At 34.6% G+C, this 25,131-nt stretch overlaps 1 protein-coding gene across 2 annotated transcripts in view; it reads left to right on the plus strand.

Annotated features, from left to right (window-relative positions):
- Positions 1-7,091: 7,091 nt before the first annotated feature.
- LOC124635853 (U8-agatoxin-Ao1a-like) overlaps positions 7,092-25,131 on the plus strand; it is a 59,790-nt gene continuing 41,750 nt past the window's right edge. For both annotated transcript variants that reach the window (XM_047171800.1, XM_047171802.1), the window contains exon 1: positions 7,092-7,174. The gene's annotated coding sequence lies outside the window, so the exon portion shown is untranslated. The remainder of the gene's footprint in view (positions 7,175-25,131) is intronic.

The following is a 25,131-nucleotide window of genomic DNA, read 5'->3' on the forward strand; positions in this document are numbered from 1 at the left end:
TTTCAGTTCAGTCCCATAAGACTAGTTATTACACATGTCAAGTGTTCTCGACGTGTTAAAATCTCGAATCTCTAGTTGAAATATCGAAATATTGCGGCATTTTTATTTTGCAACTTAGACTGGTTTGAAAAGTATTTTCTGGTGTATTTTATACAGCAGCTTTTGTAAAAGGCTTAAAGATTGGGCTGGAAACGACTTGGCAAGGGATTCAAAAAGACTCAAAAAGGTTTTGGTTGGATCAAGCCAGTCTTTGCATTTACGAGTAGCTTTGCGATTTTTAACAAACTATTTCATCACAAAAGTCGTGCTGTGTTACCATGAGCACACGTTTTCTGACAATAAAATGAGATGAAGTCTTTTTACTAAGAAGTCTTCACCACCTACTTTTAGCTTGTACTAACCCAATAAATATTTCAACGCGAAAAATACATAAGGCGAAAACTTGTCTTTTTCCGTATGTAATATAGCTTCGGCGCGTGGTTTCTCCCGCGTCCTGTGGAAACTACTTTGCACACCTGGATATAGGTATGTAGATATTTAATTTAAAATATTTAGTACCCATAGATAAGCAGAATTCACTCAACAGCAGTGCAATAAAACCGTTGTTATTCTGACAAATCGTTAGAACGTATCCTTTAACAAAACAATTGTTTCAATGGCTACTGAGCTAAAAGTTGGATAGTTCGCGTTGAAGTTATATTGAAAACTAGAGCGTGCCCGCAATCCTAACTTTGCTAACACTCGGCAATTATTTGCTTATAGTTACTGTTTATGTCAGTGTTTTAGTTTTATATTTTCGCTTTTTTTTTTTTTTTTTTTTTTTATTATTCTTTATTGTACACAAAAACATATTAAAAAAAAACACACACAACACAGAGAAGACATGTACAAAGGCGAGCTTAACCCAGAACTGGGTTCTCTAACAGCAAACCTTAGAGCGATAGAGAGATGCGATAGGGAAGAGAAAATTTAAAGTGCACAACATTAAACAAAACAAAGATGAAACTACATAACATAAAATATATACCTATAAATAAAACATAAAATATAATAAATAAATAAATACATACATACAAATAAGGTCATGTTGACAGGAAATGTTCCTTAGTTCGTCTCTTGAAGACATCTAACGACGCTTTATTCCTTTGTTAGAATTTTGTGTTAAAACAAAAGCTTGTTTATACTCAAACTTTAACAATTACAATTAGATTTCTACCCTTGAAATGTAACATAGTAAAACACATCGAATTAAATGTAGCGGGCACTTATATTCTTGTTTCTAGCATCGTTACCCTACTTGTCGGAAGAGACTGGATCTTGCGACACAGGGAATCCTATTTCGAGATCCAATGCCACATAATACCTATGTATTTTATACAAATTATTTTTTTTCAATTGAATTTGACTTAATAATCAATAATCAATGATGATTATTAGTTATCGTTTATCCGACTTTGTTGAAAGTATCCAATCACACAATTAAGAGCATTTTTTTTTCTTTCTTTTCTTTACGTTGTTTCTATAAATCAAAAGGGATATAGTTACCTATGGGACGAACATGGACGAAGCTATCCATTTAGAATATGTATTAAACAATAGACTACACATGTACTAATCTGGCTGTAGTATCAAAGTACTCTCAATCCTACGTGGTCGGCCTCTGACATCAAATGTAAACAACTACTCTGACATCAAATGTAACTGACCCACACAACCGGGCCGGGCTTAACGTTTCACAGTATGGGGTACAAAACCGTAATCTACCTGTTCAGAACACCTTTCAAAACATTTTCAGCTACTGGATCAAAGAGGCAGATATCAGGAGCATTAAGTAATCACGAGGTAAAGAAAAACTATTTATATCGGGTGTGTCGTACCTAATCACATTAAATCCTATCACATATACTTTATGATATTCTATGGCGAATCGAATGATATTCAGTGGTTTGGCCACAGAAGTCATTTTTCGTTTTCATAATTTACATCATGTGTAAAAAAGAGATAAAGTTGGGAGTATCGAATATTTTGACCAATTGACACCAATTTCCGTCGTTTGTAATAACTGACTCTTATATGGTGTTCTAATTCTCGCACATTTTTATTCTATTTACTTTGTTTGAAAAATTGTTCTTTTTTTTTACTTTTACGTATTTTATTTTTTTCTTTGTGCTAATCAACATAATATTAACCAGTACAGTAGTTATTTAATTTAACTCCGTATACATTCGTATTTCAAATTATCTTTAAATATTTGTTCAAGTTACTCACAAAAATTTCAAACAATTAACTTGAGAACAATAATTAATTTTCTTCAGTAAATAAAACTAAGAAGTTCTGTATATACACAAACGTCAGTAGAGGGGTGCTTCACCCTTTTAATTAAAAAGGATAGCACAAAAATTAACGTAAGACACACACCTTGTTTGACCCGTGTTTTGGTGTACAACCCTTAAGCTTTGTTTCGTTTATATTATGAGTACTTCAATGTTTTTGTATTTTTGGATTAAGGTTTTGGATTATAAAACAGTAAACGTTGTAATCAGACATAAACCTTTAGAAATAAAGAGTACCAATTTGTTGTTTACAAAGTGCATTAAATTTATGTATGTCAATTGTATTATCTATCTATACTAATTATCAAGAAGAAAACTTTGTTTGTTTGGTTGTAATGAATAGGCTCAAAAAACTACTGCACCGTTTTTTAAAATTCTTTCACCATTCGAAAGCTACATTATCCACGAGTAACATAGGCTATATTTTATCCCGGTACGGGCAGTAGTTACCACGGGACGCGGGTAAAACCGCTGGAAAACGGCTAGTGTACGTATATGAGGGAAGTGGCTAAAAATATTTTTAATGGAATATGCTACTAATATGATAGAGGCAATTGAAATTACTTGTACAATCGATACAATTCAAATAATACAGAACATTATGATATCATAAACTCCCAAACTCACATCGACGGATTCACTCGCAAAAGCTAATAATACAATGAAAGATCATTCAACATAATACCTGTAGGTAAATGTAAAAACGTATTGTGTGAAAACATTTCAGGCAATGTACCACCCACACAATTTACACAGTTCAGAGTGAAAAGGTCATTTCGTATCGCTGAAAGGAAAGTTCAAACCTTTACTGAAAACATCAATAGATGTCTGAAGTGTTAAACAAACATATTTGGTTATATTTCTCGCCTTTTCTAAGTGGTTGGTAAAAATATTGTGTATTACTTAGATTTTTAAGCTATACATACAACAGTTTTTTTGTCTCCTAGAGGTAGATACTAACAAAATTGTAGATTGTATTATATACTTAAAACTGGTTGAACCTGCGCCCCGAAGGGACTATTTCTGCAACCGGGTGACCCCAGGTTCTAAGCTATCTTTCAACCAATTTTCAGGCATATCGGTTTAGCCGTTCTTGAGTTAAACAGTGTTGTATAAAATGACTTTTTTCTTCACTAACCTAGGCTTAATTTCTTTTACAAAGCCTTAGAATAAAGTCGTGGGTGGAAAATAACAATATTTCAGTTTTATATTACACCCACGTAATTGAAAACGCAAATAAGTATAAAAACATCTTATATTCTGTTTATGAGATACTTAAACTATGTGTAGTATAACTCAATTTAGTGTAAAACGCGCAAGGTTATAATATATTTAGGAAAAAGTAGGTACATATAAGAAAATATGAGACAAAGAATGTAGCATGTTTAAAACTCAACTTATGTGCGCGTGGCTGACATAATAGACAATCAGTTTTTACAGTTTTATCTTTGCTTTCATACTAGCGGATTTCCCGCGCAGATCACACAAACAAATGACAACAGTGAAACGTTAATCCGCACGACAGTTGTTTTGCCAATTGGAATACAAAAAACTGAGTGAAAAATGTGCTAGTGTGAAAAGCGCTGTTTTGTACTTCTTTGACATAGAAAATTGTTACGGATAGTCAAAATGTCAAAAAGTCCAGCAACCCTATTATTTTTAGTCAGATCTGCCACTTTTGATGACAAGCACTTTAAGTAACAAGTAATGTTGTAGTAATGTAGGTACATAATATTAAATTTTTCATTATCATCATCTCAGCCATAGGACGTCCACTGCTGAATATAGGCCTTCCCTTTAGATCTCCACAGATACCGGTTGGAAGCGACCTGCATCCAGCGTCTTCCGGCAACCTTTATAATTACTTGAATACTTACAAACAAAACATTAAGTAGAGGTCATTCAGTAATTGTAACATTCAGGAATTTTCCAGAAGTACCTATTGCAAATAAAACAAATAATGAACCTGTTAAGAGTCATTAATTAACGTTTTAATTATAAAACAGTTATTCCGTTAACAATTAACGTTAATTTCAGCTCCAATAACCTAATAATTGAAATTTATTGATATTACTAAGCAAATAGGTGTGTACTTCTCTTTTTTTAATCAAAAGTTACTTTTAAAATTGAAAAAAAAAACTGTGCAAGGAGAATCTAGCTTACTGACTAAGTTGTTGGGAGCTCTTAAGGAGACACACACTTCATAATTTTAGTCGGCCGATAGTTTGCTTAGGCTCATTAGTTCATAAATCAGTATGGAGACATACGGTAAAAAGAAGAAAGCAAAACTCAATATCTTTAAATAGATATTATTTTTGGTTTCTATGCTTATACAACAATAAACGACGATATAAAAATACTAATATTAATTCAAACAATAATGAGGAAGGAAAACGATACTAAAGAATTCTGAAGCATAAAGCCATATTTATTTATGTTGCTTTAGCTAAAACTATCAGTTTTCCTGTTTATCGACAATACTTGATTTCACCCACGACTTTGGCCGCACCTCAAGGGTACTACGTCCCGCATCCGGGTAAAAAGCAGACAGTTTTCGTCTACGTATATCTATCACCATGCAAAACATCTCAAAAAGTTCAGTCGTTTTAGTCCTAAGGATTGACTAAGTTTACATCCCAGTGGTCACGCGTCCTTAAAGCCTTTTTAAGGGTTCGAAGCCTATTTTCAAGACCTTTTTATTATACCTTTAGTACCTATCTATAGTAAGGCATTGTCTACCATGTACGCGTTATGTATCAAAAAATATGGTGAAACTTTTCCTTTTATGTTGTTTTATTGCAATTTGATCCTTATGTTCTTTTGTTCGATTTTCAATCTGTCATTGTTTGTTTATTATAAAAGCTACTTTCTTTATTCCTATACCTTATATTCAAATCAGACCGTTGCGGCCGTTGGTAGGCTGGTAGTCAGGCTGGCCGACAGGTAGGTCGGTGGGGGTCCAAATAAAGTACACAATTTGGTAGAAATTGAGACTTTATTTAAGCCAACTCCTGCTGCCCTAATCACGAATAGATCTTGAGGTAGAAGGTACACTGGGAACACTGGCCTGAACCGTGGTGTAGCTCCGACGACGGCCCAGCTCCTTCCCAGGTTGCACTTCCAGGTCTCCAGCAGGACCCAGGTAGTTCCAGACAGGATCAGGTCTGGTCTTTCACTCGCCGCCAGGTAGAACGTTGCGTAGCGAGGGTATAAAGAGGAACGTAGAAAATCTAACGTAGAAATATCCAACGTAGAAAATCCTGGAAGCGCAGAGACAAGGCTAGCATTAGCAGAGCTTGGGCCACGTTGCCGGGTCCAAAGCTCACAGTGTCCCAGCAAACAAAGAGAACAAGGAACAGCTGCTTTAGACAGAAATTTAGCAAGAAGAACACCTTACAATAGAACATAAGCAATGCATGGAAACTTACCCCAGCGGGATTTCCGATTATAATTTGTCTAGCACAAATAAGTAGAAATTAGGCAGGTACGCAATACTGAAGGTCAACTCAAAAAAACGTGTGACACAGCCGTCACGTCTGATGCAATTTGGTCGTCTGCCTGCGTCTCGGCCCCGAATGCACTCGAGGCACCACCGTCGCGCGCGGCGAAACCAGTTCACCCGTTTAGAGATGCGTAGGCGCAATAGTTACGAGGACCTTTGTGTAAATAATTAATATTGGGTTCCGTATATGAATTATGTTAATTTTAATATATTATAATTTTTTATTTTATTTATTTTAGTTTACTTTAGGTGTTTTATTAATTTTAGAATAAATCTATTGTAATTATTTGTATTTTTTTAAAATTTCTAACCTATTCTTAGAGCTAGGAAGGTACAACGTTACACCGTTTTGACTCTGAGGCTCATGTGAAGTAGGCTAACAATTTCATTCAAGTCATTTGAAACTTGTTCATGAAGAGACTTATTTCCTGGGAAATTCAACACACATAGTCAGTAAACATGTACCCCGATAAAAGAATATTTCTTTGTTCCACTCGATCTACTCTCCTACCTACGATATTGACACTATGTTTATCTAAGAGCTAATTCAGATAGGTTTTAAGACCAAAAATCTTCCGTAAAAGACTCCAAAATTCACAACAAACTAAAGCACGGTAGTTGAGAGTAAACCTATAGTTTTCTCCTCAGCTACTCGAGAATTTTTCTACTTAGACGCTCACCGCAGATGACGACTAATAACATTTTGTTGACAACCCGCCACCGTGCGACAAGGATGGCACTCTGCGGTATGCTCATAGAGGGGATAGTACCAGCTTTTTTATTTTAATATCTTGATATTTTTGTGAAAGTTTTAAATATTTAACCAAAGCTTAGTAAATACTCAGTCAGCAGCATTAGCATAGCATGACAAAATAACGTGATAAAACTAAAGGATTAATTTCAAGTCAAAAGTTCGAAAGGATTCATCACGCTCATTTGCGCCAAGTTTACAATTGTAACTAGGTATCTTAAATACTAGAAATCTACGTAATCAGTCAGATTTGTGGTTCAACATTGAAAAACTTTCGTCAATCTATGGAAATCAGACACATAGGCATGTACATATCTCAATGGATTTCTATCCGAAAAATAGTTTACAGGTGGTAATGTATTAAGATTTCTGTAAGAATTTTCAATTTTTCATTTTCAGTATAAATGAAATAGTGTATAAAGTGGTGCGACAAACAGCTCTATGCAGTGCCGCCCACCGCCATCACGTTTGGGGTTGAGAGAGTCGGTATAAGGGCTCGCGCGGCGCCCCAACACTCATTCGCGTCCTACACCGCGTCCCGACCAGTCGGGCGCCGTCCGATCTTCGACTAATACAGCGACCGCGCGCGTATGTATCTTCCTTAAGTCTACAAAGTTCCTTATTCAAAAATCACTATCAAAATTCCATCTTCGAAGTTCAATTTTAAAAGTTTAAACTTAATTTTAGAACATTTAAAATTGGAGTTGTATTTTTTTTCTCTCTTCGTGGAGGTGCGTAAGTGTTCGTGTGTTGTGTGTGGCGAATTTGGTGAGTCGAAGTTTGAGTTTCGAATTGGCGGACGACGGCTATTCGTGGAAACTGGGTTTGTTCTTTTTGGCGTGTTACGGATGTTCAATTGTTATTTTTTGGATTTCGAACATTAGTTCTTATACGACTCTGATATTTGAATTCATACATGTTTTCGATTCTATTTATAAAGATACAAAGTAAAAGAATGTTAAGTACTTCAATATTGTCTCTCCATGATCGAATTTTGGCCAATGTATTCCTTTTAATTTGCATTTCCAGGCGTGATATGCAAATAACCAAAAAAAGTAAAATTGAACATTCAGATACGAATTCATGCATTAGAATGAGTTCCGTCGTTTTTCGAGCATCATTTGGGTCGTTTTTCAGGTATTGTTTTTCCCGTTATTTGATGACACTTAAGTGGGTTAATTATTTTGTGATCTAATTAAGGGAATGGAATAGGGTTTTTTATGGTCTCGTCGTTTTTATGCGTGTGTCCTTCGTCTGAACGAATCGATTACCGCGTACTCTTTTTGTTACGTTTTACGAGTTTACATTTAAGCTTCTTTCGGTAAAATGTGTAGGACAAAAACAGAATATAATCGTGTTTTGGCAAGGAATGTATATTAACTTATACATTGACGAAATAACATTTTTGGCAGTAGCTTTGGTTACGCGGACTTTTGAGTCTGAAACTTAGACGGTTATGAAAATATTTTGATCAGATTACAATGAATGGAAAGTACTTAGTTCGGGAATAATATAACGGTACCAATTAATCTTAAGCTTAATTACTTGTTAATCGTGACCGGTTGTTTATAATCGGTGTTGAGTAAAATAGAACTTTGGGAGTCTTAGTTAATATTTGTTTATGATTTATATACAAATTCAGAACTTGAACTTCTGTTCAAAGATCTTCTGATCAAAGTTGTAAGTTGAATTGCGTTACTCGTCCTACGATGCTATGAATGTTGTATTAATCACGCATAAAATCTAATCAAAAAATCGTCAAAACAGTTCTACATACATACATGTTATTGGAAAGTGGACAGTGATGTTAAGAAAATGGACTTAACACTTACTCTCTCAAAAATGGCTTGAGCTGAGCCAGGATGAGATTAAAATTGAGATTTTTAGACTGTTTTTTTTTATTGGTACAGTTCGAAATTAATAAAATAAACGCTAACTTCCAGAAACGCAGCCAAAGTTGTTTTGTTCAATTATATTGTAGGTATTTATTATATTTTTTTTATATGTATATCTAAAGAAAAACTCATGTTACCTACATGAGCAGAAGAACCAGCTAGACAATACACACACTTTCTTCTTCCATTATTCAAAAATGGTTTCAGATTAGTTTTTTAAAAGAATTACTCATATTCAGCACTCTAACTTAGAGACCTGATTCGAATCTTATACTACTGTTTAACTTATTTCTTTCATATCATCTTAAGTTCGAAATTATAAGGAGCGTAGTCAACTTTGACCTGAATATAACTAGGATAATTCTAAAAGCTTTCTACTCTACCTGCATAACGCACTCTAACACGATCTCCATACAGAATAAAATAAACAAAAACAAAACAACATCGTACCCCCGTCAGTCCCAATCTATTCCATTGATACCCCCATTATTCAATGGGCTAATCCTATAATGCTGGACCGGGAAAGAGCTTCAACTTTTGATGAAAAACTCTATTGAGTTAACGGCTTTGCGAAGCACAGTATTGGCAGCTACATAAAATATCTCCACTGATAATATTGTAAAGCTGTAGTCTGTTTGTTTGTTTTTTTGTATGCGGTAATCTCATATAGTTCTGGTCCAATTTGTAAAAATCTTTCGGTGAAAAATACCCCCTTTATCGAGGAAGGCTGTAGGCTATTTATAAATAATGTCGGGACACCTTTTCACACACGGTCGGTTAGCCCCATGGTAAGTTATTAATTAATTTGTGTTATGGGTGCTAACACAACTGATAAACTACACATAGCTACATATATACATATTTATAAAAACATATTATAACACCCAGACCACGGCTAACAAGCATGCTCATCACACAAATGTCGACCGAGCCGGGAATCGAACCCGGGACCTCAGGATCGGCAGTCCGGCATGGTGACCATTGCGCCATCGAGGTCGTCAAAATTTATTATCCGGGTTCGTGGATAAGTTCTCAGAGGACGCGGGTGAAGCCGCTGATAGAAGCTAGTAATATTATAAAGCTGCAGTCTGTTTGTTTGCTTGTACTCACCAATCGCAGGCAACACAGGTCCGATTTGAAAAAAATATTTCAGTGAGAAATACCCCATTTATCGAGGAATGGGCATGAATGAGGCATTTTTATCCGGGTGTGTGAAGTTATTTCTACGAATATCTGTAAGTACGCCAAATCCGGTGGGTTCAGTAATTTTGACTAAAGCAATTTTATATAAAGTACTTTGGCACACAGAGTTTCTTTCGCATTTATAATATACATTTCGCATTTACATATTACTAAGTATTCGTAAACGTTTTGCATATGAAATCCAACCTGTAATACAAGCGAATCAGCCAGGATTAACCCAGAACATTGGAATTCAGATCCGATACAAGATTTATAGCTTACGTTCCGTTCGAGCTAAATACAGCGGTATCGTAATTTATGTATTCTTAGAAACAGACGGCCTCAATCCAGATTAATCTTGATTGGATGAAGATGTACCAGGAAACGAGAAAAAAATCCCCTGCTTTGGGGCCTTTTTCAGGAAGTTTTATAATAATATGCAGATTATTACATATCAATCTGCATATCATATTATCGAACTTCCTGAAAAACTCCGTAACTAAAAACCGGCTAAGTCCGAGTTTAGCTCGGGCTTGAAGAATTATCTGCCATTAAATGACCAAAACTCACGTTTGTTCTATAGAAGCTCCTTGCAATATTTATACCCACAAGAGAAGACATCACCTGTAATCAACTGTCTAACCATCACTGTTTAGAAAGAAAGAAAGAAAGAAAGAAGAAAGAAAACTTATTTATTGACACAAACCATACATACACATAGAAACAACAAAAAAACTAAATAAAAGAACAAAAGGTTGCGTCAAAAAGGTTCAGTTCAGCATTATGCCAGACAGCTAGTGTCTGACGCTGGTTTTCAACTGGACCTATGCGGAGTTGCGGATGTCCATCGGTATGAACTGATTTATGCTCTATAGAAAAAAATAATAAAACTACTAAACTATGTACTATTTAAAAAAGAAAAAATATACAGCCTGTTGACACACGGACAGCGAAGTATGTAAGTACAAGGAAGTAGCGTATGGAACCCTAAAAAGAACCGCTATTAATCTCAAAGACTTTGCGAGCCAAGTTCTTAACCCTTTCAATGTTAAGCCAGGTATTCAAATGCATCGTGTCAGTAATTCGCGCCGATCCACTTAGGCCAGCGTAGGTTTTATTGAGCTGGACGAGCTCTCGTGAAAAGTGAAAATATACTCAATGCACGTGTCCTCTCTTCGTACCGAATTGGATGAAATAAGACTATCTGCGGATGGCAAAATACATTTTCAGGCGTCTGACTTCCATGCGTAATTTAGACCTTACAAGTATTGTAATAAAAATTGTAGTCGACTAATAAGTAGAATTAGTAGTATTATATTTGACATTGAATTGCTCTATAATAATAAATAAGGCTATGTCATTGACGTCATTGGTGTTTTGTTTGGGAAACACCCCATTATTAAAATATTCAAGGCCTATATAGACGTATATTATTCAGCCATTGTCACTTTACGAAATTACAAACATGTTTAAAATTATAACTATTTTGAAGTTGGTAAAGTTTTTCAACAAACCTCAACATTCAAGTTTATTTTCCCGAATTGACAACTTAGCAGTTATTAGAAATTACTTCCTTATTCTTTGGTTAATCTTGACTAATAGCGAAACAAAGAACATGGTTTCAATTGCGTCCCGTGCTGTATAACGTTTTTCACACAATCTATCCATCTTTTCTTTGGTCATCCCCTTTCTCTGTATCCATCCACGTTTGCCCAGAACCTCCCACACAACTTGATCCTCCTTTCTGTGCATCACATGGCCATACCATGACAGCTGGATTTTTCGCCGCTTTTCGGTAAGCAGTGGCACATTAAACTTCGCGTTATAATTGTATTGACGTAGCTCATAACATCCTCATCATTCAAAATTAAAGAAAGCGTACTGTAGTTATATCTATTTGAGAGAGTATTTAAACAAAACTCAAAACTACTGCATCAAAGACACACACAACTACAAATAATCTTATCAGTAGAAATCGATATTTGTTTATCAAAGCGGTCTCTCAAACCGACTAGAATTTCAACAAGTATGACGATGAACTCATCGTTACAATTATGAAACTTATTCTTTTGGTTTTAAAGTTGCAAATTGTGTAACCGCATGATAAGTTGCTGGCTCATCGTGGAAGCCTGTGGAATAACAATACGAGTAATCCATTTTCTTATGTTGACTTTTACGGGGTTTTAGAAAAAGGAAAGAACGGTAGCCTTCGGCATTACATAGACTGTGTCTCCGTCCGATGATCTTTGCGATGTTTCTACGCATAGTTTAAGACTTAAATTATACAAACATTGCTTTATATTACTGTATAATAGGTATATTTGTTTTCAAATGATATGATTTATTATAAAAACAATAGGTTATGTATAATCTTCATGCTCAGAGGATCAATAAAATCTATTCAACCATTCATGAACGATTTCAAGAGACTGTCTGACTGTCTGCACTTAAAAAGCTGATACATTCAAAATAAAACATGCATAATCATGCAAGCACCACGTTTATCAGTTCTAATAAATGTGCTATCTAGATTTCATATATTCCGATGTGATATCCCGGTGGTTTTCCCCACGCCCGCTATATGTAAAGCCAATAGCTTTGTCGGATTACAGGGAGCCACACTTTCATCCGAACATCGGAATACTGGCAATCGCAACTTTTATCACGGACACTTTTATCGCGTTGCAAATGTAAAGATGCGCCCTCATTGCGTGTACTTTCGTGTAATACGATTTTAGAAATTCTATTATTACAGTAATCTAATATATTAGTCAATCTACAAATCAACGTAATGACAATATTAAAATTTTGGTACCATATCCATGTATTGACCGATGAGCCGATTATAACATAGAAAAAAGCCAGGAAGATATAATGCCTCAACCTAAATTCATATTAAATTCTTCATGTTATAGTCGAGAACGTAGTACGACGCTTACAACCGGCGACAGATTTTTGCAGCTCGAAATGTGCCGTGCGTATAAAAACCGCGCGACATAAGTCGGTAAAGGGAAAGCGATGTAACACATTATAATACCCATTCAGTGAGGAAACGCCTTAACATTCGAGATTCAGATTTAAGCGCGAACCGAGGTTTCGTGGCACTTCGATCAAACGACGAGATATCTTAAAGTTTAAGATCGGCGAAGTTACACTAGCTTTTTTACTGATAGGATCTCGATTTCTTCGATTTCCTTTGTCATGCATTTGCGGATGGCAGATGTAGATAAAGGATTAGTTGATTAAAAGCTGACAAAAAGATTATAAAAATACCTTGGAAAGTGACTTCACTAAAATTACTTTTCCTTGTTATTGAAGATAAACAATTAGAATAACAGATGGGTATTATAAATATTCATCATTATTCACTGTCTTAAAAAAATACAAAAATAAACTTAGGAAATAATTTGACTTCCTACTTCCTTGTACCAGTAATGTACGTTTTTTTGTTTCTTTAATTAGAACTCATCATCATCATCTCAACATGTCATATCTATTATTTTCTCATTTGTTTAAGTAATTTCAAAGCAACATAATATACGTAGTAATTATTACACAAATAATTTGAATACTCAAATTAGCAGTAAACCAGTAAAACCTCAAGTTCAATATTTAGACGACATCGTAATTGAGTTTAGTAGTTAAGATTACATCGTCTATCGTAACTGTGGATACAGAGCACATTATATTATGTGTCTGTGGTTTCAGAATATTACTCTAACATCAACTAAGGACTTTAAAATCTCTTGTTGTACTGTTTCAAATTTTTCGCTTAAAAACCTTTTAAATTATCGACAAAAGTAATTAAGCCGGGTAACCTAAAAAACGTATCTTTGTAATATTTATCAGGCTTATAAATGTCGAGTTATATTCACGAATATTAATTCTGAATATTGCATTAATTGTCTCTGAAAGGCATCAAACTCATCTAAAGTCACCCGAGTGTATCGAATTACTTCGGCACAGCGGCAAAACTGCGGTAAAACTTGACATTTGCATAATGTAAAGCAATATTCACTTTGAAACAAAAAACTACATTAGCATACACAACTTTCAGATATCTATCACCAACAATGTCTAATACAAACATTAAACCAATATCCAACCAACGTGTTGGACCAACTTTTGGTCCAACTTTTTCGAGAAACATCGATTCGCCGGCTAATTAACATGAAAATCAGCCGGCTTCGTCTGCAACTCGTTAGAATAACAAAAGTTGGCGTCGACGTGTTTTATTAAAATCAACTTTGAGCTTTAAGAGTTTGTAATTGCAAAGTAATGGGTATTTAACTTTAGCTTCGTAATAAATGTTTTGTTATAGCTTAGCTCAGTCAGGCATCTTGTTACGTAGGTATTTCTTTAATGTTCAAAAGTTTTCTTTGATGCGGAACATAGCTCTCAAAATTTTATAAAAGTTTTAAATACTCAGAAGCGTATTACGAAGGACACGTTAAATGTGAGACCCGGCTGTTATGAGTAATCTTCAGCAGAAACCAGAAAGGCAGACAGTATCAGTTTTACCAAAGAGTATCGTGTTGCTTGGGAAACTAGTTTGAAGAGATCCCGATGAGGTAAAAAAGGATGGCAGCAATGTTCTCAACCATTCGCCGTAAAAAAGAAAGAAAGAAAATACATTTATTTGTGGAAACGTGACGCATAGACAACAAAAGTAAGTACATATATAGACAAAAAGTCGAACAATTAACAGAAGTACAATATTTGACATAAGATTTTAGCTAGACCTGTAGATGTATGAAGAACTATAAAAAATAATAGTAATTTAAAAAACACATAATATCATTCTTAATAACTGAATAGGAACTTTACTTCCCTCGATACAACGGTTAAGTAAGTAAAACTATTTACAAGAAAATATGTTTCGTGCCTAGAAATTCACAATCTAGACCCCTGAAGAGCCTGAGTATTCGAGAATAACCACAAACATTCAGTCCGTATTAATAGAATTGTCTTTGCGCACAGTACTAGCACTACAAGAAACTTAACTTGGACATAAGACATTATGTAAATGCCATCTTATATGTGAAGGAAACGCTTTGATATTTAGACGAGGGTAACAAGTTGGGGGGTGACGTAAGTGTGACGTCACCAACTATAATAGGATGATGCTCTCTGAGCTATTTCTGTTCTGTGGTTCTATGTACGTCGTTGAGTATGGCTGAAGAATCTATGAATAGTTGTGAAAGGTTTTGAAAAAGTTTTTATTTATGAATTCTTTTTTATTAATGAATGTACATAATTTAATGAAATGACGTATGTGGATTTTAATGGCGAAATAATTACAACGTAAGAACTTTATATTTAACGAATTATGTTAGTACCGCTTACTTACTTCTAATCGGTACCTACAGGAAGTTCAGTTTGTTAGTCTTAGTCGTAAGCCTGTCGAACAAAGATGTGACCAGTCACAACCACTTGTTTAAAGACCCTCAAATGAATATACGAGCATTTTACGCAAATGGGAACACTTAAAACTTTAATAACTGTAACAAATTGAACTCGGTACTCAAGTATACGAGCAATAAATTATTTTAGACATGTTAAGTACTGGCGCGAAATATGCATGGAGCGCACAGAATTATGGAAAACCGCAGCAAAAGTTAGATGAAGTTATTAATATCTTGAATGTGTGCCTGTTGCTTCTCATTTGTAGAAGGGAAATTAAATTATTTTGTTATTTAAGATATATTGTACACGACCACTATAATATAATAATAATTATCAGCCTCTTCATCGTCCCAATGCTGAGCACTGTTATCCTCTCAAACAGAAAAGGATTGAGCGTTAATTATCACCAACTTTTCTAAGTTTGTATGTCCTTTCTTTCTGGGTATATTTTGGACACCAATGACTAATTAAAAGTGAAGGAAAACATCTCTAGGATACCTGCACCATAAAGTCTTAAATAACCAAAATTTTGATATGTGGTTGGAAAATTCTTAACGTTTTTTGACACATTTACGTAGGTACAAAAAATTGCGCTGCTGTAAATTGTTAATGTATAATATTAATGAATATTTTTATCATTATTTGGTCTACGTTGTTAATTTTTTTCAGAAGCTTGTTTGCACTCGGATTTTAAAACAGTAAAATGGCTTGTTTGTTCATTCGGGTTACTCCTTTGTTAACCCATTTTCTGTTGATTTCATTTCACTACTGTCCAACAATTCAACAGCGAGAAATTGGTTGACTTTGTCAAGCTCTTTTTTCTTCTTTTTTTGGTAAAAAAGTCGTTTATAAATAAAAAACGTATATCGGAAATTTGTAGGCCAATTAAATGTGTTCGCACGTTGGGTTTCCAGATTAATTATTTCATTTTACTATAGTTCAAACAATTCAACATAACGAAATTGAGTGAAAAGAGATGGTTCCTTTTTTTATTTTCAAATATTATTCAAAAACAACCCTTTGATTAAAAAAAAACTCGCACACAGCTATACGGCCAATCAATCGTTATCGAAGTTCTATGAATTCATCACAATTCAAATACCGACCGAATAGAAAAATCTAACACTTTTTTTCACAACAAAACTTTTTGGTACAATTGATAGTCGATTAATTCAAGCATGGAACGCCAGCCACGATCACTACAGCTGACCTATTCCATCCGTAGTATCCAGGTAATTTACCCCATTTTACATAACATTGAGTTGATAAATGGTGTTTTGTGCATCTAACTAGCGTAAGACGTGACTGATGGCCCATCCGATCTATTCCAACTTTGCATTTTCATAATAAATGGTCGCTTCTTCCTGCGACGACAGTTTGAAGACGCTTATCGCATAATATATGAAATCCTCTTCATTTTCTTGGTTGTTTTTGTCTTATTTTTTATGAATATTTATTAATTCTATGTTAGATTGCCCCAGACTATTACGACACAAGAAAAAATCGCCAATAATCAAGATGACGTAATATTAAAATTTTTCGTCCCCACACCTCTGGATCCTTCGAGTGTTCCCACTTAATTTAATTACTTATTACTTTGAAAGTACGTCAAAATCGTCAAAATTGTTTGGATTTAACTTTTGCGTATGTTTCCCATGAGTTGTGCCAAGTTTGTCACACAGAATTCCACTTGATGGCAGTGTAATGAACGCCAATGTTTTCCAGAGAATTCCATTAAAAACAACTTCCTTTTAGCTTTCACGTCATGTTGGAGTTTGAAGTTTCTTTCAGTTTGAGTGTCATTTTAATTATGATTTGCCGCTCTGAGTAATGACAATGAAAGCGCGTGCCTTATTTATGTGATTTAATTCTGTTTTCATTTGCGTAGCTTTTTCCCAACATGTTGGAGTCAGTTTCCAGTGTAATTAGATGCGGCTAAATACCAGTGTTATACATACTTAGAGTTCTGCCTATCTGACCTGCTCAACCCATTAACCCGGGCCACCCTATATTCTTTGGTAAGATTGGTTGTCAGACTATTCTTATCAACATTTACTGTAATTTATCAACTAGAGATGAAACATTTTATCCCAAAACGGGTTTACTAAATAATACGTTCATGGTTAAATTAACTGAAGGATTACTGAAAGTCCTGTGTTAACATACGTTTATTAATATCTGAATACTTATTGTAATTCAAGCTATGTGTTCACTGTCCATAATTAATCGGATTCCATTCGTGACTAGCATAGTTCCACGGTTTATGTTATAATTCATACGTGTCATGAGTTATTGGGATGGGTCTGTATTATTACACAACTAGCTGGTTCCCCGCGGTTCCACCCGCGTACCTACTGAGGGAACTAATGCTCTCCCGAAACTTTTTAGTTAAGGTTCGGGTTATACAGGTAAATGAGTTTAAAAGGTCAGTAGGGAGTTGCTTCTTGTAGAACATTATTACTCAGCTGCATTCGGTTAGATTCTAACGTAGTTGGGAAAAAGCTAGGCAAATGATGATGATATAATCTCGCATAAAGTTGAACTATGTCTCGCTACGTAGAGTCGTCTATCCAAAAGGCGACCATACCCTTACGCAATTTAAGCTTAACTACGACCTTACTTAGAACTTAGCAATTACTTAACTGCTGACGTTATTGTGACTCGTTAAACTAGTTAAGTGTAAGTTATAAGTGAAATAAATTGTCGAGCAGCTAACCGTTTTGTTAGCAACATTATACTTTTGCGCCATTACAAACTTTAAACGGCACTTCGTTATTTTATGGGGCTTTTAAAAATTTTGTAGCGCAAATATTTTTGTTTGTTACAATTTGAAATGTGCGTACAATTGCATTTTACGGTTTTCATTTTACTTATAATGTAGCATCCTGGCTCAAACAATGTAATCTCTAATATAATATAAACGTTTCGTGTCGGTACGGCTGCGATGCGGTAAAGCAATGGTGCGTTGGGCCGACCCATGGGCGTTCATTTGTTCTCATATAAAACTGTGAGGCTCGTCAAGCAGTTTCAGTACTGACTTTACATGGCTCAAAAATCAGCATAATCTTACCAGGCTCAATTAATAAGCTAGAGTACAATAAGACTTGAACTATGTTAAAACTAATAATTGTTGTCGCAATTACAACTACAAGGCCGAATCATAAAATTCGGAATAGCCGGAAAAAAACAATTGTTTCTAAATACTGTTATCACGGTAGCACGTTATATCACACAGATTTCAGTAAATATTCCTCAGGGAAATTCCCAGTTAGGACGCTTTAATACCTAATAAAGGGCTTCGTAAAAATATATCTTCTCTAAATGGGAGCACAATAGAATTTTTTTAATAATGATTTTTTGCGATCTTTTGTCACTGTTGTTTATTAAAGAGATTATTAATGTTGTGTTTTAAACGAGAGGAATTTAATTCATATTTAGTCGTAACGACACAATAAAAATATTTTTCAGTAATTTCAAAGAAAATTTCTTGTTTATGATCTGTGGTAAAATTAAAGAAAGAACTAAGAATTCAGATATATTAAACTTTTTTAAGTCCAAACAAAAAGATACAAGGTTATAGAAATAAACAGGTATCTAAATAGGTCGATAAATAATAAACATTGTATGAAAGTTTGATCAAATGGATGAAATATTGGAAAATTTTAAAACGTACAACATCAAGGTACAGCAAATTGTAATAACTAATCTCTTTCCTTCGAAGCTAAATCGAAGATATACCTGTCAAAGAATCGAAATTACACTATTGTACTATATTTTACTAGGTAAATAGATAAAATTCATTTATTTCAATGGAATGGAATGAAAATGAGGAATGGGATTTTTTTGTAACTGCACACATTCTTATGTATAAGATATAAAAAAAAACATCATTTAAAGAAATTCTAAATACATTTAACATTCCGAGGCCTCAAACCAACCCCGGAATACAAAAAGATGAAAAGTAAACCCTTCGAACCACAAGGGTTTATTTTTCATCTTTTTGTTTTACAAAGTAAATCAACTGATAGAAGTGAAATAGCTTTAGGCAAGGCAAACAACACTGGAATTGTAAGGCCTCAGAGATCAACAATAAAGATTCGAAAAAAATACTGGTCAAGTGGGAGTCGTCACATTGGGGTTCCACACCAATTTACAGTAAAAATAACAAGACTACATTTTTTATGAAACATTTGAACCCTCAAAAGGCACCGTACATAATTACGTGGGAACCCGTTACTTGTCAATGGCTTATGAATAGTGCTTAATTCGGTATTTGAAGATTTCAACCTTTTACCTGTTACCAGTTCAAAACTGAATAATCTTAACTTATAGATGGATCCACGACGAGCTCTTAAAAAAATGGTCTGTCGTTTTTAAGTACGGACTTCCAAAAATATACGGGTCTTACCCAAAGGTCTGCAGAACAAAAGATGTATTCAAGCAAAAACGATAAAAAGTTTTGTGTGTACCATTATGTAGGTAATGTGTGTAGTGGGTTTCATTGTCGAATACTTGGGGAAAAGGCACAAACGGGCCATTAGGTACATTGTTCCCTGATAGTGAACTTTATTAAACAAATAAACAGGACAAATTACGTCACATTTTGGCTAGCAACCCATCAGTTTTCTTTACATAAAACATGGAAATGTACTGAACAAAAGTATCCTTTTTTAGGGATATTGTTCTTAGGCGTAGAGTAGATAACCAAAATTTTTGCCCTAACAGGAGTACTAGATGGGAGCCAATTTCTTGTCAGAGAAGAACCTGACTTAAAATTGAATACCTAGTAAGCTTTGCAGATGCAGTTTTTAGATTTTAAGTAAATTGCATCATTAACAGCATTGGTCAAATATGTGCGACCATCCTTTTCATTTTAAGATAAGGTCATTGGATTTTATTTAATTTTCTGCATTTAATTCACGGTAGCCAAATCTTTAGGTACCATGTCATTCAAAGTATGTCAATGAACTAGGACAGAGCCAGCTTGGCAGTTCTGAAGAGCCACTTACCCTCAAGTAGTCAGAGGGCACTTGCAGTCGTGCATTTACTATGCGTAAGAGGTCGCTTGAAATCTGGGCAAAACTTCTTGCTGTTACTGTGTTTGTGTGTTTCTGAACAGTGAGTTCTGTGTAGAGGAGTGAGTTGGTGAAAGATGAGTGTGTGAGTGGGTGAATACGTGACTGGTGGAGTGGGTGAATGATTGAGAGTAAGAGAACGAGTGAGTGTTTACTTATCTAACAGAACGTATGGACAGTGCGATTTTGTTGCTTCATGACCTTCAAGCGCATGTCACCCGTAAGAGAAACACAATTTTATGAAAAAGCCACCTCAAAGACAAAAATATTCAAAAATATAAATGGTTCTCACGTATTCATTCTAAAACTCTAAAATTGATATATTCCACAAGACTGTCTGCCAATATTAACGTAGAATTCTAGGAAATAACACAAGAAACTCGACGCGGTTCACACCACTTTTCCTCTCAAAGAAAACACACATTATTTGACACATTTCCACGTCAAAAATCACTTAAGGAACCTCGTGTGAACTAGCAAAACCCCTTTATACTTCCAACATCGCGGTATTATCATCTTTTAAAGATAAAAATCTTTTTCTTTTAACATTTATCTTTTTGCTGACAGCAGTACCGAGGTATTTTATGATGAACGTAATGCATTTTAAAGTAGAGACACTTAGGTTTTACAGCTCCGAGAACTGTGAAGATATAAAATTAAACTTGAATATGCAAATTGGAATGTTTCAGATGCTCATAACCGTTTTTATTTTGTTTTTTATTGTGTTGTTTACGGCGAGTTAAAATATTGTCAAATGTACCTAATATTAATATGATAATTTATGCTTGAAGTCAACCTTATTTAAGACAAATCAAAACATTCTAAACGGCATTACGATAAAATTAGAGGAATAGTGAGGTTAAAAAATGGTCTTAATCACAAAAATACATACAGGTTTTACTACTAGGGAATAGAAAAAAAATACATGAACTAAAATTCACTCGACCACATTTTCGTTAAAGAATATTCGCAAAAAAAGGTATAAAATAAATAAGGGTTACTTATTTTATTACTGAACCCTAATAAAATTGGTGCAAGGGTACCAAAAAATCGTAAAGAAACCTGACCCACAGGATATATTGTAATGTAATGGTCTGTGAAGATTAATATTGAATGAGGCACTGACGATCTCAAGGAAGACGTTAGAAAAAGCTGACTAAAATTTCGGCAACAGTTTCACTCCTAACTTTTTCCTACCTATTTACGTTTAAGGAACATTTATTCTCAGTTCTAAGTTCAGTTTCTTTCTGTTGAACATGACATTAATCATTTTGTGAACAATACATGATTTTATCATCATCATCCTAACCCACTGTTGGTTATAAAGTTTTTTCATGGACACCATCGATTTTCCATGCTTATTTATTACCTCAAATTTTTGCATTTTGTCTTGCAAATTAAGCTTCTACTTTATGATATACAAAGCGTTAATTCTCTAATTAAAATGAACGTTTATCTTGCGTTCTATTTACTGATAACTTCTAAACAAAGACACGAATAAATTACAAAGTAGCTAATACCTTACCCTTCGGATACAAATTGCAGGATAAGCGAAATTCGAAGGGCCAGGGTGATCCGCTTAGAACCCCGTAACTTTGACGCCTCGACGCCCGAACTTGGGGAGCGAAAATTATGTACGAAAAGTTTATACGGAACCATTGCGAAGTAATCTAAAAGGGGCCTTTATGACCGCTGACATCAAATCCGGGTAGCGGTGATTTGATTTGTTTAAAATAAATTCGGGTTTCAATGATTTAATTTGGGGACGTTTTCACAGCAAATTTTAAGGATATTTTTGATGTTATTACGTTAGAAGGAAGGGATATTAACCAGTTTTGTTCATTTAATATAAAAAATGAGGATTTTATGGCGGTTTAGGTCCGAAAATAATTGATGTTGGTCATTTCTATTGTTTGGATAGGTCATCTTTGTACAATTTTTAATGACCATCGGGAATAATACAAATCGCTTTGTAGTTAGTCATGTTTGAACACCATGTCAAAGGCCATGTTCATAAAAAAAAACTAGTCAGATTAGACTGAATTATTCATTCACCCGGATGAAAACACATTCCGATGTCTACTCCTATGATAATATCTACTGAAAGATAGAAGCGGGTGAAATTTATTCCAAATGCATGAAGCATGAACTGAGGACGCGGGTGAAACCGCGAGGAACAAGTAGTTATCATATAAATACATAACTTAGATAAACTTAGTCTCGTCTCAAATCTTGGTTTGATATGCAAATGTATTCTTAATCAAACCGAGCTTGAATACTGCGGGTGCACCTCGGTTTGTAAATGAGTTAATATCGAAGCTTGCTGTCATTGCAAAGACCACAAGACATCAGGACATGCCACGGCAAATATTAAATTGTAGTGCCTACTTGAACTTAGAATAATATTATAGAAACAGTGAGACAAAGGGAGTCAGAACTCAATTGGCAATTGATCTCCTCAAGAAAAATGACAGCAATTAAGGCAACAGTATCTAGATGGTACATGTGGTGGACTATCCCCAATAACTACAAAATAAAAGCATATTATGTTACCCTTACTGAATCCAAGCTTTATTACTGCTTACAAAAATGTTAATTTACTTTGACCAAGAAATAAGTAATTCCATACATAGCATTACCTGTCTTCTCGTTTCACCGTCACTTGAAAAAGAGGACGCTAAACAACTTTTCTAACCATACCCAAAACCTATTAAGTTGTAACAAAATATTTGAAAATCATAAGGCATCTCAAAGCCATTATAAACTCGATGGTAGCCCACTCTAATTTACATTGACACAGTTTTTCAGAGCGGTCTTGAGTTGACGTTTGTAATAAGAGGGGGAGCCTTTGTCAAGGGAAGAAGGGACGGTTGCTCTAGTTTCCATACGTCATGGTAGCCTGTTATTCTCGACAATTAAACCTGGTTTAATAAGTACTTGCTTGGAATGGTGTGTTAGTTAAAACAATAACAGCGCTAGATTTGTAGAAGTAGTTTGATTTAGTTCGATTCGCAATCATCATTTGCCTTTTGTCAAATGTAGTGGAGCGCCTTCTATTCTAACAGGATGCAGCTGAGTAGTAGTGTTTTACATGGAGCGACTGCCTATCAGGCCTTCTCGACCCAACCACCTGGGCAACACGATATCCCTTGGTAAGACACGTTGTCAGACTTTCTGGATTCTGCCTACCTACTCGTATAACATTCAGTTTGATTCACAGCCATGTATTTTAATCTTTAAAGAGAAATAACATTTAATAGCCAGTCATTCAGAGTAGATTTGAGGCAAGTTATAACGACGAAACTTGTGTTCTTATGGGAAAGATTTGACCAAAACCTCATCGCGTTGGATGTTATTTGAAGTGATATGAAACTTATTAATGACTGTTTACTTGTTTCTATTTAACCCGAGGGTCACTTTGAAGTTAATTAAATATTATATTAGGAGTATGAGATTGTACAGATGTGGTTTGAAACTAATCTATTCGAATGGTTGAAGAAATTTCTAACAAATTATGAAAACACATTTCTGTTTGTCTTGTAACTTGAAATTGTTTTCATAACTTAAACCATCTTTTTAACATGCCTTCTGTGAAAAAAAAAACATATTGTAAAAGATTTTCACACGAAAATACTGCAACAAAAAAAATAAAATCTCGCACAATGTCAAACACAGTTTTAATAGCAAATACTGATATAGATGCGAATCACATAATACTACCAACTTATGTTGGTCACAACAATCTGAATGACCAGCGTTTTATACGACGAGAGGGGTATCGTGATGCGGCCGCGTGGCGCCCAACAAATTATCAGGGGGAACCGTCATTGCTATGTGTCTTAATTATTTATTTGTTTTTGGTGTTATTAATTCATGTTGTATTAAATTGGAGGAGTATGAAGGCATTCGGCGGTATCGGCATTGTTTAAGTCTATTCAACTTAGATGAGGAGAGATGAGAGGTCGCTAGAAGATCGTTTAATGTCATACCAAATAGTATTTTAAGTTATGTTTTTATTTTATTGTAATCGAATCTGAATCTGTGGCAAATAAATAAAATAAAGTAAAAAAAAATAGTAAAAAATTAAGAGCCATTTTGTATTTTTTCAACGATTCATTCGTACAAAGGACTCTAAAATTGATAAATTCCAACATGCATAAAGGAAATATCCCAAAAATCCGTTTCAATACATTAATGAACGGGTCAAGCGTGAACTTTACGAATGACATAAATCGTAGTCGAAAATGGACGCTATTTCTCTCTGGAACTCCGAGATCTATTTCAGTATAGCTATTTGCTTATTCTTCATTTGCCATTTGTATTTGAAGTGAGCAGGGTTTTTCATGTTAAACATACATAACATAGAGCCATAGGTACATACTAACAAAATAATGTTTTAAAAACTAAATGAATGTAAATGTCACCAAACAAAAACTTTATAACATTCAACAAATATATTTACAATCTTACATATATATGCTACTAGCCGTTTTTCCGCGGTTTTACCCGCGTCCCGGGTAACTATTGCCCGTACCGGGATAAAATATAGCCTATGTTACTCGTGGATAATGTAGCTTTCGAATGGTGAAAGAATTTTTTAAAACGGCCCTGTTGTTTTTGAGCCTATTCATTACAACCAAACAAACAAACAAACAAAGTTTTCCTCTTTATAATATTAGTTGCAATGTGGGGAGTTATAGGTGATGAATGATAGAGACGTGTTGCTATGTCTAACGGCCAGTTTCTTCATCAAAAGTTAAAGTTAAAGTTATGGCTAAAGTAATGTCTAAAGTAAAAGTAACGGTTAAATTCAATTTTTCTATTCGTTTTGCTGTCACTTTAGCCTTGAAAAAACGAATTTGACCGTAACTTTTACTTTAGACATTACTTTAACTTTAACTTTTGATGAAGAAACTGGCCGTAAGGCGTATATTGTACTGTCTTCATTAACCTAAGCTTAATACTAAGTACATGTATATAGATAGAT

Source organism: Helicoverpa zea, chromosome 13 (assembly GCF_022581195.2).
Source record: "Helicoverpa zea isolate HzStark_Cry1AcR chromosome 13, ilHelZeax1.1, whole genome shotgun sequence".
In the NCBI taxonomy this organism is placed as follows: domain Eukaryota; kingdom Metazoa; phylum Arthropoda; class Insecta; order Lepidoptera; family Noctuidae; genus Helicoverpa; species Helicoverpa zea.